The 26342-nt window shown below is 37.4% G+C and overlaps 1 protein-coding gene and 1 pseudogene across 3 annotated transcripts in view; one reads left to right on the forward strand and one right to left on the reverse strand.

Moving 5' to 3' along the window:
- The window catches only part of TCF12 (transcription factor 12), a 349715-nt gene that overhangs the window by 11117 nt on the left and 312256 nt on the right, over positions 1-26342 (forward strand). The window lies entirely within an intron of this gene.
- LOC142426397 (small ribosomal subunit protein eS1 pseudogene) lies at positions 23309-24099 on the reverse strand (annotated as a pseudogene).

Genomic DNA, 26342 nt, shown 5'->3' on the forward strand with positions numbered 1-26342 from the left:
TGAGTTGATTGGGGACTTAGAGATCAACATGTTTTTTTTTCTCTTTTTAAAGAAAAAGCATATAGAAATGAAAATAGATTGGAGATTGGTTGTTAATTTTTATTGCATTGGGCGGTGACTCAATGATGAAACCTTCAAAATAATAAAACAGTTTGAGATAAGATTCAGGAAAGAAAATACAACCTCTCTTAAAAGCTCTGTTTGAAGTTTGGGGAAGGCGCCTGGATTTGCTCTAAGGGGGTTTCTTTGGATTTGTGGTCATTTTATTTCAAGATATGGCTTGTCTGGAGGCATATCACTCAAAAGTTGTTGACATTCATTTATTTGCTTTCTGGTAGTTTTGCCAACCAGCCACCCTGAGACACTAAAAATGGGCGGGACTTTCTCAGAATTATTGCTGCACCACTTTATTGGTGGCTAATGGAGAGAACACAGGTTGGACTTAATATGACCCTAGCACATTCCAGTCAATTGAGCAAATGTGTGCTGCCTGGGACAGTTGTGGAAGGACAGTGGAGGGCCGCGGGAGCCCTGCTAGGAGGGAAGTACAGTCAGCAAGTCTGAAGTCTTGGAGGCATGTGTTTTGTTTCCAGGTTGTGGGGGCATAAATAAGAGGGTCGCTTCTGCCACTGGAGAGGAAAAGGGACTAGTCTCACCTGGATCTTACTGGCAGGGGCACGGTTTGCCTGAGAGTAAGAGACTCTGATCTTGTATGACTGCGCGTACACCAAGGGTGAACATCCTTGAGACCATTCTCTCCTGCAAGCCTTTTTGTATAACAGTGGGGTGTTTTCCTAAATTAGTAACAGAGTGTTTATTTCTGGAATATATTCATTAATGTTATCATTAGAAAATTGTGATTTTATGAATATTAAATGTTTCTCAGGAGCATGTCATTGGCTCAGTCCTACTGCTCAATAGAAAATAGGAAAGTTGGCGGTGAATTGCCTGTATTATAGATGAGCCTCTGTGTGTCATCTCTTTGAGAGGCTGACCAACAGTTTACCTTGTATAAGTCTGTTCCCTGCACTACCTATCCCCAGTGTAATTCTTTCAAGCACCATGATAACAATGTTTGAAAATTTAAGTCCATTAAGGAAAGAAAGTTTATAGGGGTTCGAGATACTCTGCTATAGGAACATAGAACAGGTCAGGTGCCCCTCACTTTCTTATTCATGCAGCCTTTTTGGTTAAGCTTAAGAGTAGGGCTGCAATGAACAGACTCTTCTCGCACCTAGAGGGACTCGGGACACTTGCTGAACAAGTTGCAGGAGCAGTAGGACTTTGACCAGTGGACAATGGTAGGAACCAGAAGGGTCTTAGTGTTTAAAAAAAAATAAAATAATGGTAAAAGTATTTCATAAATATCTACTTCTATGTTATTTACTTCACGATACCTGTAGGAGATGGGTAACTGTTCTTTCCTCAGAGGAAACCGAGAGCTCTACAGCGATAGACATTTGTCTGTGGTTTCTTATTGCCCCTTAGAAGTAGCACACTGATCAGTTGTAGTCGCACCTGTGCTGATACCAATCTGCAACCAGCACACGATGTGTCTTGAGGAGGAATTGAGTATCTCTTCAAATCTGTAAACTGTGCTGTTATAATAAGAAGGCTTAAAACGGCGTATTTTCCAGAAGTGATTCAAGATGGTTTTTAAAATTTAATTATTAAAAAGAAGACAGTGTAATCAAAAACCTTTCTCAAACAGCACAAAAAAGCTTTTATTACAGTGTATTAAATAGGAAAAAGCTACACCCTGAAATGTCCTTAAGTGTGCATAATTTTTGTGTGTGAGTGGTCTCATACTATTCATATGTCATTAGACTGTGCTGTGGGAAGAAGGCAGCGTTTGATAGTTGTAAGATATTGGCCATAGAGAAGAAAGATTCCTTTATTCTATGAGCAATTCTTTACTTGTATTTCCCCATTTTCAAAGACTTAGTGTTATTTTATCATTAAGGCAAGTTAGTCCAAGGTAGTTTTAAAGTATTATTAAGCATATAGAAGTGATTTTAATGGTAGTTGTTAAAATTTAATTTTGGCAACAATTTTAATATATTAAAATGAAAATACACTATTGTAATGTTAAGAGGATGATGGCTGGTCCATTTTGTATTTTCATTTATGTGTAGTTAGAAAATCCTATTGCTGTTGAGTCGCTTCTGACTCAAGGTAACCCCATATGTCAGATTAGAACTCTGTCCCACATGGATTTTCATGGCTGTGATAATTTCCAAGATCCTCAGACCTGTCTTCTGAGTTGCTGATGGATGGAATTGAACCTTCTGATGTGATGTGATGTTGCTAGCTTTGTGATGCTAGGGCAGTCTGTTAACTTCTCGATCTGTTGTTCTTGTGTAAGCTGCTGTTGACTTGGGACCTGGCAGTGAATGCTTGCTGACCCCATGCACAGTATAAGGAAACCATTCCTGATTCTGTGCCATCCTATGAACTGCTGTGGATTGCACCACGATGAACTATTGGGTTTCCATTGGCTGCTTTTCATAAGTAAATAGCCAGATCTTTCTTCCTAGTTCATCTTAGTCTGGAAGCTCAGTTGAACCCTGTTCAGCATCATAGCAACACATGTGACTCCATTGAAAGGCAGTGACTGTGCGTGAGGTACACTATCTGGGAATTGACCCCTGGTCTCCCACATGGAAGACAAGAATTCCACTAACTACACATCTGTTTGCTCTTGTCTAAATGGCAATAAAAATATTGCCTTAAGTGGCTGTGATAGTGATCAAGTCAAATAACATACACAGAAAAGCCCCCCCCCAAAAAAAACCCAAAAAAACAATATCACTGCTGTCTAGTTGAGTCCAATTCCATAGGTTAGGGTAGCGTTTCCCCTGTGGATTTAGATACTGTAACTCTTGACGGCAGTAAAAAGCCGCTGCCTCCTCCCTTGGATGGATCTCCTGTGGTTGCATTGCTGATGTAAACTCTGCATGTCTGGTTCTGTTATAGGAGGTAGCATAGCTACTTGTGAAGGTGCTTTAAGCTCACAAGTATGTTTTTCGGGGCCAAATTTTCATGGAAAAATGATAGTTGTACATTTCTCATGAATCTTGATGACGATTCAATTAGGCAATATGGAGGACTGATAGCATAACAATATACTTTTAGTAAGCATACCTCTAAAAAACCTCAAAACTTATTTAGGTGAGTTCTTTCCCTTTTTGGTTAGATGGGGGAAGTTAAGGCAGTGAAGTAAAAGAAATTCTCAAATATATACTTTGTAAGGACTCTGCAAATTACCACTGAAACTCATTATCATCAAAGCAGTTGCTATAGTGACCGTAGAAGGACAGATCTGTTCCCTCAGCCTCCCGAGACTATAAATCTTGAAGCGAGCAGGCAGCTTCATTTTTCCTGTACAGAATGGCTGATATGGGCTTGAACCACCAACCTTGTGGTTAGCAGACCAAATTCTTAATGCACTGCACCTCTAGAGCTCTTATTTGAAGTCATAGATTCCCAAATTATGAACTTTGGGCTCTCTGTCCTCAGCTCATTTGTTTTAACTGTTCATTGTGGAACTGTTGCAATTGACAGTTATCCTCAGATGTGACAGCTGAATAGTCCTCATGAACATTCTGCTTTTGTTTTTACTGACAAGCAGTAATCTGAATAGAATTTTAGTGTCACTTTTGACTTAACCTTTTAAAGAATGAAACGTACTTGAAGTAGTAGCCTTGATGTACTCCCGAGTACTGGTGTGTGTGTGTGTGTGTGTGTATGTGTGTGTGTGTGTGTGTGTGTGTGTGTGTGTGTGTGTGTAGAATGAAGTCGGGAAATGCTAGAGTAACCCCCATCGACCCATATGCCTGTGCTTGAAGCAGGAAGGGCTGACTTGGTCTTCTGCAGACAAAATGTCCACAGTTTATGGCTATCTGCTGAAGCTAGTCCTTCAAGGTTGTCTGTGATGAGAGAGATCAAGACTTAGGTCCCAGTACTGCTCCAGTGCAGTTAGTGTGGAGCCATAGCTCAATTTGTACTGGAAATACGGAGTTTTTTTCCTGACTCCTAATTGTATTTTGGAACTGTTTATGGGCATATTATTAAGAACTTTCCACTTTCTTTATAAGAACCTTCCCCCCTCCCCCTGCCCCAGCAAATCTGAACTTCATGGTACTCAAAGCCAGTAGGGCTATTGGGGTGGCTTAGTGGGGGAGGAGGAGCTATTTGTTGTTTATTCTCCCAGACAAAGACTAGATTTGGAGTGAGAAGGCTTATAGCTACTTGACTGGAATCAAGCAAATACTAGGGGCTTTCTTATTTCACGGCTTCTTTCATTTTAATAATTCCTAAGGCTTTCTTAGAAGATTTATATGCATTTGTAATGATGTGAGAAGAGATGGGAAGTGAAATTGTGAAACTGTGGACTTCGGGAAATGGGCAGTGAAGGTTCATGAGTAAAACTTCTAAGAACCCTAGGGGCAGAGGAATTGCCTGAGTTTTACATTTCTCGGCTAACTGGTGGCTTCTACATTCTACATTACATTGCTGCTACAATGTAATCGGTTAGTTTACTACCAGTCACTGCGGCCCTTTCCACATCTGGCCTCCTACCTGGTGTTTGTTCTCTTTTCCAGTCTACCTTCAATCCTTAAATACCTCTATTGGTCTTTGGTTGTCCCCTGGTGGCTGTCAAAACAGTGAAAAGACTCATTTTGGTGTTTAAATAATCTGATGATGTCTTTCTTTGCCTCAGCTAGTTTCACTCCACAAAACAACTGCTACCTAGGCAATGCCCGTTCACTCACTATCTCCGTCTGAGTTGTTTGTGCCACCCTGCTTTTCATGCCTGCCCTCCTACCGCCTCTCTGTTCATCAGGAGCACCATTCTCCCACTCCTCTGCCTTTTGAATGCTCTTTCCTTTACAACATAATTTTCAGATATCACATGCTCCAAATTTGTAATAGTGTGATTTTCAAATATTTTAATGATTCTTGTGTGGAGGAAAGTACCAGCTCTTTTTGCTACTAAAAAGCCTATCTTAAAGCCAGTAAGGTAGTTATGGCAGGTAGATTCTGAGTGTAGTCAGTTATTGCTGTGCTGTTTGAGTCTAACCCTGTAAATTTAAAAGAAGGCTGAAGCTTGCTTCTTGTGGACACAGGAGTTTTATTTGTGGGAAGTTAATCTTCATGAGCTCTGAATTTCTTTTTGTTTTTACCCTGAGGTTTTTAAAATTTTTATTTTTAAAGTAAAATTTAGTTATTTTATTTATTGATTTATTTAAATAATTTTATTAGGGGCTCTTAAAGCTATTATCACAATCCATACATCCATCCACTGTGTCAAGCACATTTGTATTCATTTTTACTATTAGAATACTGACTGCTATTTTATTTTTTGTGTAGGGAAGTGTGTAATGAGCCAGATTGTAAATGCCCCGAAGACACAAATAGGGTATTTATAATTCTTATAATTATAATTCTTATAATTCTTCAAAATACCTGCGACTATTTGATGTAGATTTGAGGTATGTGATATGTTGGTAGGAAGAAAGATTACATTTTAAAAATTGCATGTTCCATGTTTTCTTCCCTAGCCCTGGGAGCACTCACTGTTGGTGAAAATGCAATGAAACGTGTCTGCATTAACCAATTGGAAACCTCAGGTGTTCCTTTGTGAGAATGTACCACCTGCCCTCTCATTTCTTCTGCAGAGATGTGGCCCACTCAGGACCCCACAATTAAAACATGGTGTCTCGAGGAGCAGGAAGTGGCCAGGTGGTAAAACCATTGAGGCTGTATGTGAATACAGCTGGCTCTACGGAACCACAGCCAGAGCGCTGGCTCTGAAAAGCAAAGAGAAGTGATACTTTCAGTGTTTTCTTTCCACAGGGTGGGTGACAGTTTTGTTCTTTAGTCAGAATCTGGGGGAAACAGCTCTGCTGAGTCTGGAATTGATTGGGTGGAAGAATTCTGTTGTAAAAGAGCTGTAGGAACCATTTTTCCACATCCTTGGAAACCAGTAGTGTGCCAAAACTTTGGAAAACTATACTTTTCCTGAAACAATCCTGCTTTTTGTCAAGGGTTGGACTAGGAAAGAGCGGTTGTATAATCTAGAATTGTGGTGGATATAGAGAAACATCCATAAGAGCAGAAAAAGAATTCTAATTTAGTGGAAGTTTAAGTTTACTCTCCTGCTTAATTTACAATTGGTGAACCAGCTCCTTTCACTTAACTCCTTCTGAATCATCTACACTTCAGAATTTTGTTGTCAGTTGTAGAAAATATGTGTCTTCTGGAAACTAAGAACTAGGTTGAACACTTGATATAATTTGGAGCTAAGATGTTACCTATCCTATTTATGGCAGAGCTGGTGGGGGAGGGTGGGCATCAGTTGAAGGTTAAGAAGTTAGGTCTCAGGAAACATCTAGAGCCACATCAAGTTGGAGGTGTGATCTGTGTAATAAAGATAGTAATTCTCATATCTTTGTATTCTTTCTCAGAACAAAAATTCTTCGATTTCAGCTTCACCCTGATTTAAGGTCATTTATTTGCAGTATTGGCTGTAGAATAACTGGGGTACCGTAACTTTAAAATATGGGGTTTCAAAAAGTTTTTGCCTGAGTATGCACATATGGAATACATTTTCTTTTGTATGGTTTGATGGAATGTTTTTTTAAATGCAAACTTCCATTGCTTGTAAAACTTAACATTTCTGAGCTGTTGTCACCCTAACCTAGTGTAGAGGTTGATTTTTCAGTTCTCTGAAATTACCCTTTTGCTCCCTGTGAAAGAGACAGGTTTGCATTTGTTCAGTGGCTCTAAGATGAGATAATTGGCATTTTTATGATTAGAATAGAGGCTTTGTATTTTTGAATCTTATGAAACAAAGCCGTGTTTGTAAACACATTTCAAAAATATAAATGACACTTTTTGGTGAAGATGTTCATTGAATAGCAAGAAAGTTCACAAAAGGGAGCTTTTGTTAACATTTAATAATAATCTGTCTGTTTCCATTGACTATCTCATTAATCCTTAAAGGATATCTGATATTTAGAACTTCTTTTTTTTAATACTCCTCAGCCTGGGTTGTGGTAGGAAAATATTTTCTTGGTATCACATGCTCCTATAGTTTAGTTGGAATTTTTTCAAATATTGCTTGTTTTAGAAGAATCTTTTATAAATAATGGATGAGGATACACAATTGGTTGGCCAGTTCTAAGAAATTGTTTAGTGCTGTGATGTAAGGTGCACACATTTCCCTGGTATTAAACTGATTCTTAGGGAATATTTTGGTTCCTTGGCTTGAGTGGTTTAGGTTCAAAGAGGTAGTATAAATGTATTCAGGGAAAATCCAAAGTGAATCTTTCGCTTTTGTAAATTAAAGTGGTTAGTTTTGTATTCACTTCCACTTCCTCCTTCTATTAAGGGTATTTGTTGGCTTTTTAATGAAGTTCTCTGTTTAGGTACAGAAGTATTCATTCCAGAGGAAGTATGTATATTTGTAGTATTTTACCAAACAGCCTTCTAGGTGAGATATATGGGGTCAAGTTTCAATTTTTTAATTAATCTCAGAAGCCTGTATGTGAATGACTACTTAAAAAAATTACAAAAATAATAAGCCAATGCTAAAACATATAAACCGCATAGAAGAGTATAAGATGGATAAAAGGTCTCCTGCGTTTGTTTCTGTTCCCTTTTCTCACTCTTAGGGCAGAGATTGATATTCTCAAAAGGTTTCCTCTCTTTCTCTCTCTCTCTCTCTCTCTCTCTCTCTCTCTCAAGGAAATGGTTGTCCAGACGGACAAGTCCCAAATCTCTGGGTCCGATAACAGGCTGAAGGCTTTTCCTGACTCATTGTAGCTGCAGGTGTTGACAAACCCAAGATCAGCAGGTCAGATAGCAGCAGGTTGCTGGCTCACAGGCTGTGGAGGCTGATGAAAAACCTCAAGAGGATTTTTGGAGGTCACATATGATGAGCCAATGGAGGATTTAGAGCAAGCCTGAAAACTTTGCCAGAATGGCCATATAACATGTTTTGGATGCAGGCCACACCCTCAAGGAAAATCTCTCTACAACTAAACGGTTGATTACACCAGGATCACACACATCATGGGGGATATTTACATCATTACATAACTGCAAAGCTACTGAGAATCATGACCAGCCAAATTGACACACAGCCCTGACCATCACAGACACACAATAGGGAATAACAGTTTTGCAATTTAACTCTTTCAGTTAACTAGCAGGGGGTGGGGGATGGGGCCGGGGGAAGGCTAGGTAGGATCACTTTGTAAAGGGCGTTACTGATCCCCTATTGATTTTAAAGGATAGTTGACTTAGTAACATGTGGACATAATTTGGCTTGCTATAGAAAGTGATATAATTGCACAGCACATAAGGCTTATTTCTGGACCAGCTTAAGATTTCAGTTTCACCAATTTACGTAGTTATTGTCTCCTTAAAGTCTTACAGTGACCAGTCAATGAACGGCTGTGTTTGTTCCTTAAGTACAGGTCCTGTGCAATAGTGCACATTTCTATGGAAATGATTTGATTTGCTCTTCATAATAGCTCCTTGAGGCAAATAACAATGTTACCCCTAGTTTTGCAGATGGGGCTTCAGGAGGTTGAGTAACACAGCTACTAAGTCACAGAAATTAGATTTTAGAGCTGATCCAAACAAATATAAATAGTAGCTGAAGTTAGTGATTCAGATTGTTAAGTTTCCTGGACGGTAGCATATTACACTGTTGCCTAGAAGCACATTTTTGTGAGGTCTTTATTGCTTTAATGTCTTTGATGGAGGGGTTGCTCTTGTAGGATCAGAATCTAGTAGTGTTACTAGCATTACCTAGGGAGTTTTTAACAAATGCCTATCCCTGGAACACCTATCCCCTAGGGCAGTGGTTCCCAACCTTCCTGATGCCGGGACCCTTTATTACAGTTCCTCATGTTGTGGTGACCACACCAACCATAAAACTATTTTCGTTTCTACTTCTTAACTGCAATTTTGCTACTCTTAATGAATTGGGCAACCCCTGTGAAATGGTCATTCAACCCCCAAAGGGGGTCGCAGCCCACAGGTTGAGAACCGCTGCCCTAGGTGTTCTGATTATCTGGCTTTGGAGTAAAGTCTCACTAGTTAATTCTTATGCATCCTCCTTGACTAAAGTGTAGAATCACTGAAGTGTCTTTATTTCAGGTTTATTAATATGAAGTTTTAGTTCTCTACTATATTTTCCTCTCTGAAGGTAGTGAACCATTACTTTAAAGAAACAGACATGTAAAACTTGAAAGTTCATTTAATGAGGTGTTTGTTCAAAACTACACAAAATATGGCCTCATCTTGTTAAACTAAGTTGTGTTCTAAAAATTGCTTTTCATTGGAAAGTAAGACTAAAGTGGGAAGGAAACTCCAGGCATTTTATTTCCTTCGTAGGTCAAACTGTGCACAACTAGGTAAATCTCTAAAATGCATAGTTTGAAAAAACAAATTAAGAAGTTGAGACCCTAAAGCATAGGTTCCCAAACTTATTTTCCCTACTGCACCCTTTTCAGAGGAAAAAGATTACTCGGCACACCCCTGGCAATTGAAAACTTTTGTACTATAGCCCACAATCCAGGTTAGAGTGTAGCTAGCTACCTGCTTTTGAAGGTTTCCTCCTCCATTTTAGTACCAACCTCTTCCCCAGGGGCTTGGGGAGCACGACTGTAAAAGCTCTGCAAATGGGTTATTGGTTTCATTTCCAGGAAAATATGTATCCAAAGAAATAAATAGGGATTAAATAACTAACTCCTTTATAATTGTTTTCAGTGCTGAATTTAGATTGTTTCTCAGACAAATGAATCTAAATCACTCGGTGGTCTTTATTTTTCTGCACATTAAACCTGAATATAGTAAGTGAAAAAGTCCCTCCCTCCATTAGAAAATTCACTTTCTGGGAGCCAGTGTAGAAAGACTGACAGTATGTATGGAGTTGTTAATTTTTAAAGCATAAACTATTTTGTTATACTAATAATCTGTTTTGTGAAATTTCCTACCATGGGGCCAGGGAAGTTAGTTACTTGAAATTTAACAAATTCTATTTTACTGAGTAGCATTAATTACAAAATAGTGTGGGAGATGGGGAGTGCTAAATATGATAAGGAATGCATAAAAATGATAAATAGAAATGTTGACAGGCACACTTGCATTGGCTTTATTAAGAGAAAAGTTGTAGAGGAGGTGGCATTTGAGGGAGAACCTTAAAGTCAGCAGTTTGAGACCACCAGCCACTCTGCGGGCTAAAGAAAGGGTTTTTTACTTGTGCAAAGAGTTACACACCTTCAAAACTCCCGTGACCAGATCTGCCCTATCTTTTACCCTTTGGGAGTCACCATTGGCTTGATGGCAGTGCTTGGTTTGGGTTTTTTGGTTCTAATAGAGCCTGGAGATGGGAGGGGAGGGGAGAGTAGCTTTTCAGGAGAAGGGCAAGAGAAGGCATAAGGAAAATCTCCGGTAGAAATGGATGTGATCTCAGAATAGTGAGTGCTTAATCTGGTGTAAAAAATGTGTGTGTTTGGGAGTTCAAGATTTTTTGCATTTCTGTATACATTTTTAACCACCCTGTCAGTTTGTACACACAAAAAAGAAAAGCCTGCTAGAATTTTATTTGAAATCTTAAAGTGATTCAATGTGTATCAATTTGTGAAGTACTGAGATTTTTAACATTGAGTCTTCTAATACACAAACATGATAGCTCTCTCAGTTTACTTAGATTTTCTGTAAGAATATCTTTGGCAATGCTTTACAGTTTTAATGTTGTATATATTTTTAAAACTCACATTCTGTTTGTTGCTCATAAAGCAATACAGTTAATTTTTGTGTAATGACTGTATCATCTGACATTATTGAAATAAATCACATATTTCCATAATTTCCGTAAGATATGTATACAATCTTGTTATCTATAAAGTAAGACAAATGCATTTTTTTCATTTAGTCTGTAAAGGTTTTATTCCTTTTACTGACTTTTGGTAGTGGTTGTACCATGTGTCAAATAATCAATGAGAGTGATGAGAACTGAATTTTTGTTTCATTTGTTCACCACTAATTTGAATTCTAGGTTTGTAAATATGCTTTATCAGGTTGAGGATATACTCTTCTAATTCTAGTTTGTTCTTTTTAGTGTAAATTTTATTGCCAATTAGGGGTTTACATTTCATTGTTAAGCATTTTTATCATGAACAGGTCAAAGTTTTGTCAAATGTGTTTTCTAGATCTGTTGAGATGATCTACTGTTTTTTCCTCCTTTGTTCCTTTGATATGATGAAGAACACTGATTTTTTTTTGAGTTTAAAATCAATCTTATGTTCCTCGGATAAAACTGCCTTTGATTTGCTAATACTTTGATAAAGATTTTTGTATCTGTGCTTTGATGGGTTTTGATCTTTTGTTATTTTTTATACTTTCGCTGGTTTTGTAATCAGGGTCATGTTGTGTCCATCAGATGGTTTGGGAAGTGCTCCCTCTTTTTATGCTTTCTGGGAGTGTTATCTAGAAATGGTACTATTATGTCTTCTTAAGTAGGCAGTAGAATTCATCAATAAGGCCATCTTGGTGTGATACTTTTTTTATAGGAAGGTTTAAGAAAAGTTAAATTTTTTTCATTGATTAAAGGCTAGTCATGTTTTTATTTTCCTTGGATCAGTTTTTATAATTTGTTTCTTTCAAGGAATTGGTGTACTGTTAACTGAATATTCTTATCTTTTCATGTTTAGGATCTGTAAAGTCTCCTTTCTTTACTGATACTGGTAATTGTATGTTTTCTCTCTCATGTTGATTAGTCTTAAGAGAAGACATGTTTATCCACAAGTTTTTAATTTCTGATATTCTTTATTTGTGTATATCCTAGCTTCCATCTTGTCTCATTTTCTTTCTGTTTGAAGAATATCCTTAAAGTTTCTTTAGTTCAGGACTCTGGACAATGGATTCTCTTTATTTTTTTTTGCTGTAAAAAAAGGTTTCCATTTTGGTTTGTTGGCTTCCCCGCACCCCCCTTTATTTTTGAAGAATATTTTTGCTAGACAGAGGGTTTTTGATTGACTTATTTGGACATTTTAAAGGTTTAAAATTTTTTTATTCTGACTTTCATAGTTTGTTATGACAAGTCTGCATTAATTCTTATCTTTGTTCCTCTCTCTGTACTAGGTTTTTCCCCTCTGGCTGCTTTTAAGGCTTTCTGGTTTTCAACTATTTGATTATGAGGTTCATATAAGAGAGACAGAGCTAGTGTGTGCTTTGATAAATGTGTTAATAATATCAAATTTGAAACAGTTTGGTTTCCAGTGTTTTTTCTATCTACTTTATTCCTTTCCCTTCTAGACCTCTGAGTACAAATACCTTAGTACTCCGTGTCCTAAAGATCACTGAGGTCCTGTTTGTTCCCTCCCTATAATGCAGTTTTGATAGTTTCTTATTTTGTCTTTAAACTCGCTGATTTGTTTTCAGTCTCTAACTGGTTGTTCAGCTCATCCTATAAGTTTTCATTACAGATGCTCTCATTTTTATTTCCTAGAACTTAATTTTTTTGTTTTGCATCTTGTATCTTATGCCATTCCCGTTTCAAGTTAAATCATTGATATACATTTTAAATCATTTTATTAGGGGCTCATACAACTCTTATTACAATCCATACATACATCAATTGTGTAAAGCACTCTTACACATTCGTTGCCTTCATCATTCTCAAAACATTTGCTTTCCACGTAAGCCCCTAAATCATTGATATTTTATAATAGCTTTTTAAAAATTCACTTGCACAATGTTAGTATCTTTTTATTTTAGGTCTGTTAGTTACACTTTTCTTGTTCAGCACACATATTGTAATTTGTGCTGGGATGCTGGATATTATAAACCGTACTTTATTTAGTGTTTGGATTTTGTTGCCTTCCTTTAAAGAGTATAGGGCTTTGTTCTGGTAGGAAGTTTTTAGTAGGAATCAATTTGATTCTTCCAAGATTTTTTTTCCTCCAAGATTCATTTTTAAGTTTTGTTGGGGTAGGTCTAGAGTTCCAGGGTGGGTCTGGAGTCCCTGAATGGTAGAAAGTGCTTTACTACTAGACAAAAAGCTGGTAGTTGGAACCCATCCAAAGGTGCTTTGGAAGGCAGGCTTGGTGATCTGCTTTGGAAAAGTCATTGCCTAGAAAATTATCTAGAGCACGTGGACTGTGCACTCAAGGTCATTGTGAACAGGAATCAACTTGATGGAACCCAACAACGGTAACAACAAAAGGAGCACTTCTGTGCACTCCAGCGTCACTCTGAACTGCAGTCAACTTGATGGAAACTAACAACAAAATCGCAATAAGGGTAAGCCTTACTCAAGAGTACACAAAGAATAGTTCAGCCCATTAACAAAGACTTCCCTCCGAGACGCTTAGGAGTTCTTCCAATTTTCAACATTTATGCTCTATTATGGCTGCTTGTAACTTAAACATTTCCCAGTCTTGTTTGGACTCAGGGAACCATTGAGTTTACAACTCTCCAGTCTTTTCTGTGAGCTGTTGTGAAGATATTCTTTATGTTTGTGTGATTTGTTATTAGTAACTTACTCAAGAGGGGCTTGATTTCTGCATAGCTCCCTGCGCTGGACCAGGACCACCCTACAAACTGCAGCTGCGTCAGCCTCTCAGTGCTCTAGTTCTATCTCACTTGGTGCGACAGGCTCCTTTGCTTTACTTGAGACCCTTCCCTGGGCAGTGATCTGTAAATCGTCTCTAGGCAGGAAACCAGGATGAAGGTAGCGTTCCCTTAGTTTTGTTTCCATTTTCTCAATGTTAAATAGTTTGTTTCCTAATGTCTGAAAGTGATCATTCCACATATTTTTCAGTCTCCAGTCGTTTTTGCAGTGGGCGGGAGGAGGGTATGTTCAGTCTCATTATAGCTAAAAGTAGAAGTCCCCTGTTTTCTTCAGTTGTGATATGAAGAGTAGAGACAGAGAAACCCTCCTGTTTGTATGTTGTAATCACCTAGGTTCCTCCTCCACAAGCCCTGAGTTAATTGATGTGAAATAATAACACAGACAGTGTGATTTTTTAAAAGTGCTTCTAATGATTCTAATGTGCAGTCATTTGAGACTGATGATGAGCGTTTAGCAGAAGGGTGCCAGGCACTGGTCTTTCTAAGGGGTAATCCTATGTGGGCAAGTTTAAGGCATAGTGGTTTATGCATTGGTCTGCCAGCCACAAGGTTTTTAGGTTCAAACCTACCAGCTGCTCTCAGGGTACAAGGCTTTCTGTTCCTGTAAAGATTTATAGCCTTGGAAAACTGTAAGTTGGAAGTAATTTAGTAGCAATAAGTTTGGTTGTTTTGAGTTCTCTTGAGCCAAAAAATACATGAATGAGGAAAGTCTTCATAAACCAGGACTACCACTTACAGGTAAATCTGGCCAGCAGTGTTAACAATGCCACATTATTTTCTGTAGTTTTCTCTGTCCTAACAGTGTTTGGCACATCATAGGTCTGTAAATACTTGTTTATTCAAGAAAAATTGAGCCTTTACTATGAGGCTGTTTTTGCGATGTAAGGGTGTAAAGACTAATTTCTGTTACCAGTTTAATTGACTATCTGTTCAATGTTTCCATGGAGAGGCTACGACTGCCCAACAATGGAGTGAATATAATATCTTCCCAATGGAAACATATTAATATTTCCCAGCCCTTAAGTCTTTGAGATAGAGATCATTTTTCCACCTGAACTGCCTTTCAGGTGCTCCGTCTTTCCTTGTGGCTGTCAGAGCTATTTCTTAGAGATAGCAAAATCGTTGGTAGCTTGATGATAGCTGTTGAAGAGCTGTGGAAGTTGGTTAATGACCTGGGATTATAAAAAATTGAAGCAAGAATCCACCTTTTATTTGAGAAACAACCTTCCACACACACGAAGCCATTTTCTTCCAAGAGTCTAATTCCTTGTAAATTGACATTGTAGGCAGTTTAATCAACATTGAAGAGTCTTGCATCCACCTGACTATAATCTACTTAATTAAGAACAAATTCCACCTTCGAGTATCAAATACTTATTTGGTTAAAATGGCTGTGCTTATTTTTTTAATCATTAAAATAGTTTACAAATCATGCGTTTTGGTGATTCTGTGAGCAAAATACACCTCAAATACTGACTTAGATGTAGGTCACAGGCACTTGCTTCAATTAGTTTGTTTTAAGAAGAAATAGCAAGATTATCATTCAGTTTTTTGACACTAATCTGAAAAATCAATAATTAGCTGTTGTAAGACAATGTGTATTTGTCTTTTACAAATGAAATCATTCTCTCTGATTCTTAAACCTTGGAAATACATTAGGCAAATATGTAATTTAATTGTATTCTGGTTTATTGCAAAAAAGCTTTAAATTGAACATATTCACTTATGTAGAAACAAAATCTCTTAACTAGAGGTATAAATTTCTGTCTTTAATAATGATTTAATCATTCTAGATGGCAGCATTTGGTGTAATTTGAGTCAGATTTTTAAAGTTTCTTGAGTAATTTTAAAAGTCTTACAAACATGTGAGCAAAGATTATATTTGTAGGGATTTGCTTCGATATGTCAGGAATGTAATAATTTTATCTAAAAGTACTTTTAATCCAAAGCTACTTTATTGTGTCTTATTCTAATTATTTGAGATATAGATCCATTTTCCACCTCAGATTTGGTTCCTTTTAAAATGAATATTAGAATTCCCAGCTCTTAAAAGCTAAGCGAGTAAGCACCTTCTGCAGAGTATTGTACTGTACAATACTTAGGCACTGCACTAAGCATCGGACATTGTAAAGATGTGGTCAGGGGAGTCTCAGGTACCTAGTAGAAGAGAGAAATCTTGTACACTGCATTAATCATTGTGCTTTATATATAAACCTTGTTAGACTCTTGGAGACATCTGAGAAAAAGCTTCCCCACAGCACAAACTTAAAAAATAAATGAGTGAACATGTCTCTCTTTTCCCCTTCACTTTCTGCCCTTACAGTTAAAATAAAACCCACGCGAGTACAAGACTGTGTTTGCATAGGCAATCTTGAACGTTTGTACTCTTGCCATCTAGCACAGAGTATAAAACACACAGCATTTACACATGGCAAATGCTTACTGTTTGAACAAACGAATGTCTGTGAAACATCTTCTTGAGGCATTCTCGCAGCATTGACAATAGCTAATTTTACTTTCCAGCATTTTCCAAATGCAAGACCATTACTCATAAGTGGGCTGAGAAAACACTAGTGGGTCTCACAGTATAAAAAGGGAGATTAGAATGGAAACTATGAGAATGCACCACATGTAGAAGATTGCTTTTATAAAATTTTAGTTTGCCATATAAATATACATTTGTGTACACTAGGTGGTGATAGAAAATGTTTTTAACAGTGGATTTTGGTCAAAAAAACGTTAAAAGCCACAGCTTTAGTAGTTACTTTTAGCTGTTTTTAAAGTGCCAGTTTCTCTTTACTGCTTTGTAAGGTGTGAAACTGATTGAATTTGCGTGTGTGACATGTTTGGTAGTTAATGTTGCTTTGCAAAATGTTAGACACCGCTGGTTCAAACAGAACTCCAGATTTCCTGAATCAGAGGATGTCTGTTAACAACCTTTTTGTTGTTGTTCTCAGTAGCCATTAATCTTTAGGATCACTGACCTAGTCTAATTCATGTTGGGCAGCTTCTATTAAAAAATATAACAGCTTTATTGGCAGTGGAGGCAGTTGATGTTTTTATCTATATTAAGGAAAAGATCTTGTAAACATGAAGAGTGAAAAAAATGCAATTATGTCAAAAGAACTCACACTTCAAATAGAAAACATGCTTCCAGTTAATGATGCATGCATACTACCTGGACCTCAGTTTTTTCATTGCAGAAGACAAGGCGCTATCCCAAATTACTTCCTACTCTAAAATACTGACAAATAGTGAGCTCTTGAGATATCTTTGCTTCCTTTTCAGCTCTGATTTTTACCAGATATTTGAAATGATAATGTGAATGCTGGTCTTTCAGGAATTCAGTTCCCTAATAAGTGGAACCCAACTGTGTTCATTAATATATGTGTACTTAAATGAACTGCATAAGGTCGCATGTGTGCATTGCTTATTTGAAAAAGATTATATTGGAGAATTATAGGCTTATAGCTTGCACATTGGTAGAAAAATAAAAGACCATTAAGCAAGTGGCCATCTAGCTCAGAAGCAACAAAACCCACATGGAAGGAGCACACCAGCCTGTGTGACCACGAGGTGTCGAAGGGATCAGGTATCAGGCATCAAAGAACAAAATCATATCATTGTGAAAGAGGGGGAGTGCAGATTGGGGTCCCAAAGCCCATCTGTAGGCAACTAGATATCCCCTTACAGAAGGGTTGCGGGGAGGAGACGATCCAGTCAAGGTGCAGTATAGCAATGATGAAACATACAACTTTCCTCTAGGTCTTTAATGCTTCCTATCTGCCCCACTATCATGATCCCAATTCTACCTTACAAATCCAGCTAGACCACAGGATGTATACTGATACAGATAGGAACTGGAAATACAGGGAATTCAGGAAAGATGATCCCTTCAGGACCAGTGGTGAGAGTGGTGAAAGTGGTGATACTGGGAGGGTGGAGGGAAGGTGGAGTAGAAAGGGGCAACTGATGATAAGGATCTACATATAACCTGCTCCGTGGGGGACGGACAACAGAAGGGTGAAGGGAGGCATCAGACAGTGTAAGATATGACAAAATATTAATAATGTATCAAGGGTTCATGAAGGAAGGGGGAGCGGGGAGGGAGGGGGTAAAATGAGCTGATACCAAGGGCTCAAGTAGAAAGCAAATGTTTTGGGAATGATGAGGGCAACAAATTTACAAATGTGCTTGACATACAATGGATGTATGTATGTATGGATTGTGATAAGAGTTGTACGAGACCCCAATAAAATGATTTTTAAAAATAAATAAAAGACTTATAGGGAATGTTTCTTCAAAGGGGATTTTCATTTGTATGATGTATCAAGTCTAATTCTTTTATCCCTTTAGCATCACTTTTTGAAATTACAGTGGAAATAGCTTGCAAAAAGATAATCCAGCACTTAAATACCCTTTATTTTAACTTTTATTTTGGAGGAACACAGAGTTCTTAAATTGAGTTCATTTTCAGAGTCTTAACAGGTCATCCTCTTTCTTGTTCTTAGAGGGTATTTGAGTTTTTTTTTTTATTTCATTGCCCTGATATTTGTGGTTAACTTGAGGACAACCTGAATAATATACTGAGAACAAAAGCACCCCCCCCCGCCCCCCCCACACACTTACTTGGTTTGGGAATGTTGTAAGTGGAATAGAGATAGAAAAAAGGTTGTTTTGGTTAAAAGTATTTTATATCTGGAAACATAACCCTGAACTCTAGCTTTGGTTTTTCCACATGTGACATTTATTAGCACATGCATTCTTCATGGAGTTAAGACAGAGTGTACTCTAGAAATGGCTTTAGAACCTCTGCCGTTTCTTCCTAGGAAAAAGACATTTTTAGTCCTAAGTAGTATTTAGCTTTGTTAATTTTGATAAGGTGTTATGTCCTCTTAGTCTCTTAAAAACGAAAGGATAAGAGGATATTATTAGCCAAAGTACCAGGCCTCTATGCTTTGTACCTTTTGCTTGAATTTTTAGGAAATGAGTTTTGACATCGTCATATTGGTAAGGGAGAAATCCTTCATCACACTGAGCTTTAGAATGGAACCAAGTGGTTTATTTCATTGTCCTTCATTTAGACCAGCGATTCTCAGCCTGTGGGTTGTGACCCCTTTGGGGGTTGAATGACCCTTTCACAGGGGCCACCCGGTTCATAACAGTAGCAAAATTACAGTTATGAAGTAGTAACAAAAATAATTTTATGGTTTTGGGGTCACCACAACATGAGGAACTGTATTAAAGGGTGGCAGCATTAGGAAGGTTGAGAACCACTGATTTAAACCATTTTCTTTGTAACATAAAATAACCTTCTACCCATACTCTACTTTCCCCCTAAATAAATGCCGCTGTGTATTTTTTTTATGTGTAAGGGAGAGCTTTATATCAAGAAGTAGACATCTATCGAGAAAACATCCCAGCCCAGTCCAACTCAAGTCCATAAGGCTGATACTAGTCCATAAATCCCTCTTCAGACTCACACAAGCACATGCATTGATGTAGGAAAATCACAGGTTGGTGGGTGCGAAGTCTTGTGGATCCAATGGTGGTGGACATAGCTCCTCTTTTTTTTTTTTTTAACATTTTATTAGGGGCTCATACAACTCTTTATCACAATCCATACATATACACACATCAATTGTATAAAGCACATCTGTACATTCTTTGTCCTAATCATTTTCTTTTTTTTTTTTACATTTTTATCAGGGGCTCATACAACTCTTACCACAATCCATACATATACATACATCAATTGTATAAAGCACAGCCACTGTATTTTTAAGCAATCCAGGTAACTGCTTACATACTACTGGATACCTTGTATCACAGCAAGTTAAAAATGGTTTGATGGTGAAGGGATATGCCCTGTGTTTCAAGGAGGAATCATACCGAGTTTGGACCCCATTTGTGTATGTATCATAGGGTGCTGCTAACCTGGTTCCTGGAGAACAGGAGATTGCCATGGCAACAGAGGCTCTTTGAAGGCAAAAATCTTGGCAGAGTGGTTGGGTCTTTTGAAGTGCTGGGTGTGTTGACAGGAAAGGATCCAGTCAGTATAAGTATACAACTATAGGCCAAGCAGTCAAGGAAAATAAGCATTTAGGTTTAAAAAAAAACATTTAGTTTTTAACTTCTAGTAATATATATAGCTTTAACTTGAGGGCAGATCTATTTTGAGTCCAACTCCCCTCATAGCCCCCACATTTGCCCCATGCCAGTAATCCTTCAAAACAAATTTTTACATGAGGTTTTCTCTTCTCATGTACACTACCAATTTAATTTAACATAACTTTCCAAGCATGTACTGTGTAATGTTTTGGCTATTCTCAAATGGTACAAATTTTCAGTAAAATTAATGTATTTTGCTATTAATGGGTTCTGATATTAAGAGCAGGGAGTACCCTAGTAGCATAGTGCTTATGTCTTGGACTACTAACTGCAAGAACGTCAGTTCAAAGCCACCAACCAGTCCACAGGAGAAAGATAGGACTTTCTATTCCTTTAAACAGGAGCAGATCTATCCCCAAACATAGGACCCCAAAACACCAGCAAGGCCACTGCCATTGAGTCCGTTCTGACTGAGAGTGACCGTGTAGGACAGAGTAGAACTGCTTTCACAGGGAGAAGCCAATCTCATCGTTGTCCCTGAGAGCCCAACACTTGCCCCATTATGCCGCAAGAGCACCTTTTTAAAATGTGGAACCATAGTTAGAGTTGACAATGAGACATGTTTTGTGAATTCTATGTTTTAATGCATTTTCTCAGTTTCCTCATATTTTATTATTCTCTTCCTTTATTTTCCCAAGAAATAAATATCGGGCAAATTTAAGGATAGCCAGACTAAGGAACTGGTAGAAGTTATGCCATTTTGATGTATTAGGGCCTATTAAAATGATAACGTAGCTTTAAGCAACACTCTGTAGATGTAAAATACAGTTCTCTCTTTTTACATCACTTCAATGTAAAATTGGGAATTATGATTACAAAGTTTTAAAAATCTTCCTCTCTCTAATCTTTAAACAAAGAATGAGATAAAAACTAGTTGCCAACAATTTTCTTGCCCTGTCAGAAAAAACATGAAATATTTGCATTTATTATATATTATAGATGTTAAAATTAATGCTTTATTAAAAATTGAAGTCATTGAAACATACCTAAAATACATGATTAGATTCAAGATTCAAATTTAGGTCTTTGTTTACTGAGACGGTTCTAGGGGAAATGCCTAGGACCTCTGGGAGTTGCCAGGGCCTTTTGGGTTTCACAAAACTAAAGGGATATTCCCCATTTAGAGGCTAGGTATTCCCTTTAATGCAGGTGGCGTATAAAAAGCTCTTGCGTTTGTTCATCATGGGAATTGGCTTGCTGGTTAATGATTTACTTTTCCTTATTCACTGTTCTGATAGCACATGCTTTATTTTAGGTGAATTTTCTTGAAAAACCATCTCTTAGTTTTTGACTAAAATCTTTATAAAATGTATTATGAACATTTTCTTAGGTTTACTAGGTATCTGTCAGGATTACAGACATGAAACTATTTGTTGTACTTTGCTCTAATATAGCAAGAGTATATTGTGCTTTGTTGGATTTTGATAGGATTGTTTGCCTCTAGGCCAACCTTTTCCAGATTACTGTGTACTTATGTAAGTAGTGCTTTTATTGTTTATTTCCTTGTTATCAGTAGTTATTTCTTTGTCAATTTTAGCAGACCTGACCTATTTTTGACTTTTATTTTGCTCTGTCTTTTAACTTGATCTCTTAGGATTGATTGAGGTAATTACTAAACCAATGTCCATGAATCCATGAAGCCTTGTTCAAATCAGAAATTGTGCAGATGTGTGCACATAGACAAGGGAGTCCTTTTTTACTTTTCTAGTCCAGAATAGAGTACATGGACTTTGTTGAAGCTATTTCTTTAGCGTATTTCTTTCTGTGTTTTTTACTTCTGGGGATAATTGAATGCAGTCACTTGATGTTTGACTAGCAGATATGCAGAATGTTGTCTTTCAAGTGACCTTTCTTTTTAATGCTTTACAACATACTTAATGTTTTCTCATTTATGCAAGAAGGTATAAAAATTTGTCTATATAGTAAATAATCTTTGAACATGAACTATGATTTCACTCATTTGTGAATTAAAGGGATGTCAACTACCGTATGTAAGCTGATTGTAAGCTGAGTTTTTCAGCACATTTTTAATGCAGTTTTTGTGGTAAAATTGGGTACCTTGGGTGATATTTGGGTTGGCGTATACTCGAGTATATGTTGGGGGGGGGGGGAGTATAAAAGGATTTAAGGTGCTTTAGTGTTTTAATTGGGGAAAGTGATTATTAAAACATATTAATAACAATAACTCTTAAGATTCACTGATAATGAATATTCTTGCATACCTTCTTGCTAAGAATAAAGTAAATTTTCAAATATCCCCTTTTGGTCACTGAGAGTAGAAACAAAGTTTTTAATTAAGAAGTACTTGGCAGTTCTTGGATGCTGGATGAGACGTAATCACTAATTTAGTTATGCAGTTGAAACTCCGGTCTGCTGTTTGTGCCTTCTTTGACACTGGCTCCCTCCTGCTGCTGTGTGTTGGTGTATTTGTCTAGTGCTTTGAACGAGCAGGACAAGCACAGCTGTGTGTCTCTTTCCTCACTGTAGCCCTCTTGGCTTTTGCTGACTCTTTACAGATAGGGAGCTGGGCCAGGCCCAGAAGAGAGGAAGTAAGGAATCAGCAACCAGAATGGTTCTGGCTTCATGACATAGTGAAAAGGGGAGAGAGATGGTCACTGGTGGGGTTGGGGTGGAAAGACACTGCTGATTAAGAAGAGCCTTCAGAGGTGACCACCTGACTGAGCTTCGTGGAGGTCATTGGTGCTGTTGAGAGGAGCAGTTGTGGTAGAACCATTACAGCCTCATGGGAGGGAGTTTGAGACAATGGAAATAGAAAAGTTTGCAACAGTGAGGATGTGCATTCTTCCCAAGTTTCTTGCTCTCGTGGGTGGGAAAGCTCGAAGAGGAGGTTAGGAGAGGTAGGTGGGTTTAGTGCTAATGTTGAGAATTAATAGCATTATAAGTTTACTGGTATGGTCTAGTAGAAAAAGAAGTAATGATATAAAAAGGAGTATTGTTTTGAGTAGACTATTGAGGTGAAACTCTAGTACTTAAAATAGAGGGACTGGGCTTGAAGGACATCCTTAGTAGTGGGAGAGAAGTCACTTTTCAACTATATTAGGATTAAGTTACCAGTATGATTCACATTTTGTAAATGCAGAAGTGAAAAGTGTTGTTTTCTTTATTTTACTACTTCCTATATGACTTGTTAAAATCTAATAATAAACTTGTGAATGTAATGAAAAAATAATAAAGGTATGTAGTAGTGCTATGGAATGTTTAGGCTTAGAGTATTAACATATTGAAAATAATTAAATAATTTTCTCTTTCAAACTACAAACTAATTTAGTACTGCTTTTTGTGATTCCATTATGAATTGATGGAGAAAATTATAAGGCTATATTTGTAAATAAGCAGATCCATTTCTACCTACATCAACTTGCTTATGTAAGTGATGTGTGTGTGGTTAGATACATTAGTCTCTTGATGGTTACCTATTTTTTTTCACAATAAGATCTTTTATTTGTTAACATTAATTCTGAATTTTAAACAGATTCTTGAACTGGTGGCTCATAGCCATCAGCTCGTTCCACTTTTGCACCTGTCTCATCGCCAGTAGTTTTTCCAGAACTGCCACCTTCACCATGAAGCTCCATGAGTTTTCCCAATTCAAACTTGTGCTTTTTCAGCATGGTTACTTTTCTGACAAACACAACATGGAGAGGATAAATAGACTGGCAAGCCTTTTCTATGTCTTTCCCAATGCTGTCTGGAATCAATTTATTGACTGACCACTTCTTTCAAGTCTGCACCTCTCGGGTCATGATTTCCATCATTTTCTTTCGGATTTGGCGGACCTGCTGGTGCTGAGCATAAGAGGTCTTCTGAATCTGATTATTGCGTTTTTTAGTAAAACCAACACAAAACAGATAAAGTAGATACCCATCGGTAGTCTTGACATCAACATGAGCTTCAATCATGGTCTGCCACTTCTTGACCATGGAGCACATCTTGTCCCGTGTCAGGTCCATGCTGTGGAAGTTGGTCAGGCAGTTTTTGCCCTGAACATCCTTGGTAATTAACTTAAATTTCCTAAGGCAACCTCGTCGTTCTGTAAATCAGCAAGGTTCACTTCAAAAACTCGACCCTTGAGGCCATCAGATGCAATTTTGGTTCCTTGAGTCCTGGTGACTAGTGTTTTCCCAATATTTCTTATATTGAACATAGCTGGTGCTTTCACATCACACCAATCTTTCTTAGGAAACGGATCAACCACTGTCTTCTTAGCAACTTTTTTGCCACTTTGGTAAGGCGCTTGTTCTTGCCAACTGCCATGGCGCCGTGCAGAGAGCCAAAAGGCGATGGTTACCTATTGATAGCGTTTAATTTTCTTTTTTAGGAAGTAGATGTAGTTGGGAAGGAATCTGAAATTACTTCTGGTCTATTAGTGTTTTTTAATATCATGCAAATAGACTATTAGAATGGAATAGAAAAATTGAGATATAGACTTAAGTATTTATTATATGACAAACCTGATATCTTATGTCACTGGACTAAAGATGGACTTGAATTTTTCTTTCTTTTTTTCAGAATCAACTCAGTGTTATTGGCACATATCCACGATTGCATACAATACAATAGTTCATTCATATCAAGAACGTTGTACAATCATTACCACAATTTTGGAACATTTTCTTGTTCTATGGTTAAGTCACTTTAAAATGTGTAATCACAATTGGTTCTAGTGCTCCCTCCCCTTCCCACATTCATTGTTTACTCCCAAACACCTTGCACTATCTGCCACACCCCCACCATCCTACATCTACTATAAACCCTTGCATTAGTTCTTATCACTGTGTAGCCACACCTTCTGTTGGGGAAACCCAACAGAAAAAATAAAAATAAAGTGGTAAGGATAAAACAATAATAATATAAAATGCAAATAATAAGTAAGAAAGAAAAGACTACCATCAGTATTTAAAAAGCCTGGGAAGAAATTATTGTCATATAACAAGAAAGAGATAACTTGCACCTAGACCAAACTCAGGTTGGGTCAATAGGGAGGTCAATTGACCAAGTTGGTCCAGCATAATCAAGATTACATTGATTACTATAGTAGTCTGATTATTACAGTAGTCTGATGGTAAGGCTGTTTGAGACCCTTGCCTGTGGCTAGAGGGGTATCTGCTAGTGGCTTAATCTAATTAGATAATGTGCAGATGGGTTTTGAGTGCTCACTGTCTTCCATAACCGTCTATAAACTAGGTGTTTATCATTTTAGCTCTTAGTGCTTTACTCTTCGTCATATTTGAATTTTGTTGTTGTCATCTTTGGCTCACACAAGCCTGGGGTGCTTCTCCTATGTGGACTTAGTTGTAAGATGAATTTTTTAAGTAAACAATTAACCAGTTAAAAAAGGTAAAATTAGATTTATACTTAAAATCATACATAAGAATAAACTGCAAATAGATCAGAGATAAAATTTTAAAAAGAAAAACATGGTAAATTCTTCTGTAACTTGGGTATAAGGATAGTTTTCTCTCCACTCAAAATCCAGATGTAACAAAAGATAAGACTTAAATTTAATTACATAAAAATTAAAAGAAAAAACTTGCATGGCAAATAATATCAAAAACAAAGTCAAAGGACAGATGCCAGCTAGACATGTTTAAAAGTGAAGGAGTAAAAAAAGGCTAAATGGAAAAACACCCAGCACAAAAATAGAGAAAAGACAGATGATTCACAAATAAATGGAAAAATTGCTCTTCAACATATGAAAAGATGCTCTCATAATAGCAGAAGTTCAAATTAAAGCTGTACTGAGTTATAACATATTTTACACATCAGATTGTCAGGAATAAACATGTTCAGCCATACACACTGCTAACTGTTAGAGAAAGGGCATTTTCATACTTTTCAGTGGTAATACAAACTGGCATTCTAATATGACTGCCCTCGGTTAGCAAGGAGTAGTTTGAGAAGCAACCTCCTCTTCCAAATGATGCAAGGAAAGAACAGGTTATATCCTTCGCGACGTGGGTGATGATTTCATCTCTTCTCTTGCTTTCTGGGCCCAAAAGGAGGTGACATTCCTCCTCCTCCAGTCTGCTGTAGACCTGCGTTACTTAAGACTCTTCTGATCCGTGTTAGAAAGCATGGCTTTGGAGCGCCCCATTAGCAGTAATAGATACAACTTGGTCACAAGGCAGTAGGCTGACTACAACGTGGGAGGAAAGCATGGTTTTTTTGTTTCGTTTTTCCTTTTAAAAATCATTTTATTGGGGGCTCGTACAATTCTTTTCACAATCCATACATACATCCATTGTGTCAAGCGCATTTAAATGTACATTTGTTGCCACCATCATTCTGAAAGCATTTTCTTTGTACTTGAGCCCTTGGTATCAGCTCCTCATTTTCCCCTGCCCTCCCCACCCCCATTCCTCAAGAACCTCTGAAGATTTTAAAATTCTTATTATTTTGCAAGCATGTTTTAATTTTTTTAAATTGCCCCCCTACAAGAATGGTTTTAGTGGTAGGAAATGGGATATTTACTAGTTTTGTCATGTTAGATTCCTTTG

Source organism: Tenrec ecaudatus, chromosome 14 (genome assembly GCF_050624435.1).
Source record: "Tenrec ecaudatus isolate mTenEca1 chromosome 14, mTenEca1.hap1, whole genome shotgun sequence".
Lineage (NCBI taxonomy): Eukaryota > Metazoa > Chordata > Mammalia > Afrosoricida > Tenrecidae > Tenrec > Tenrec ecaudatus.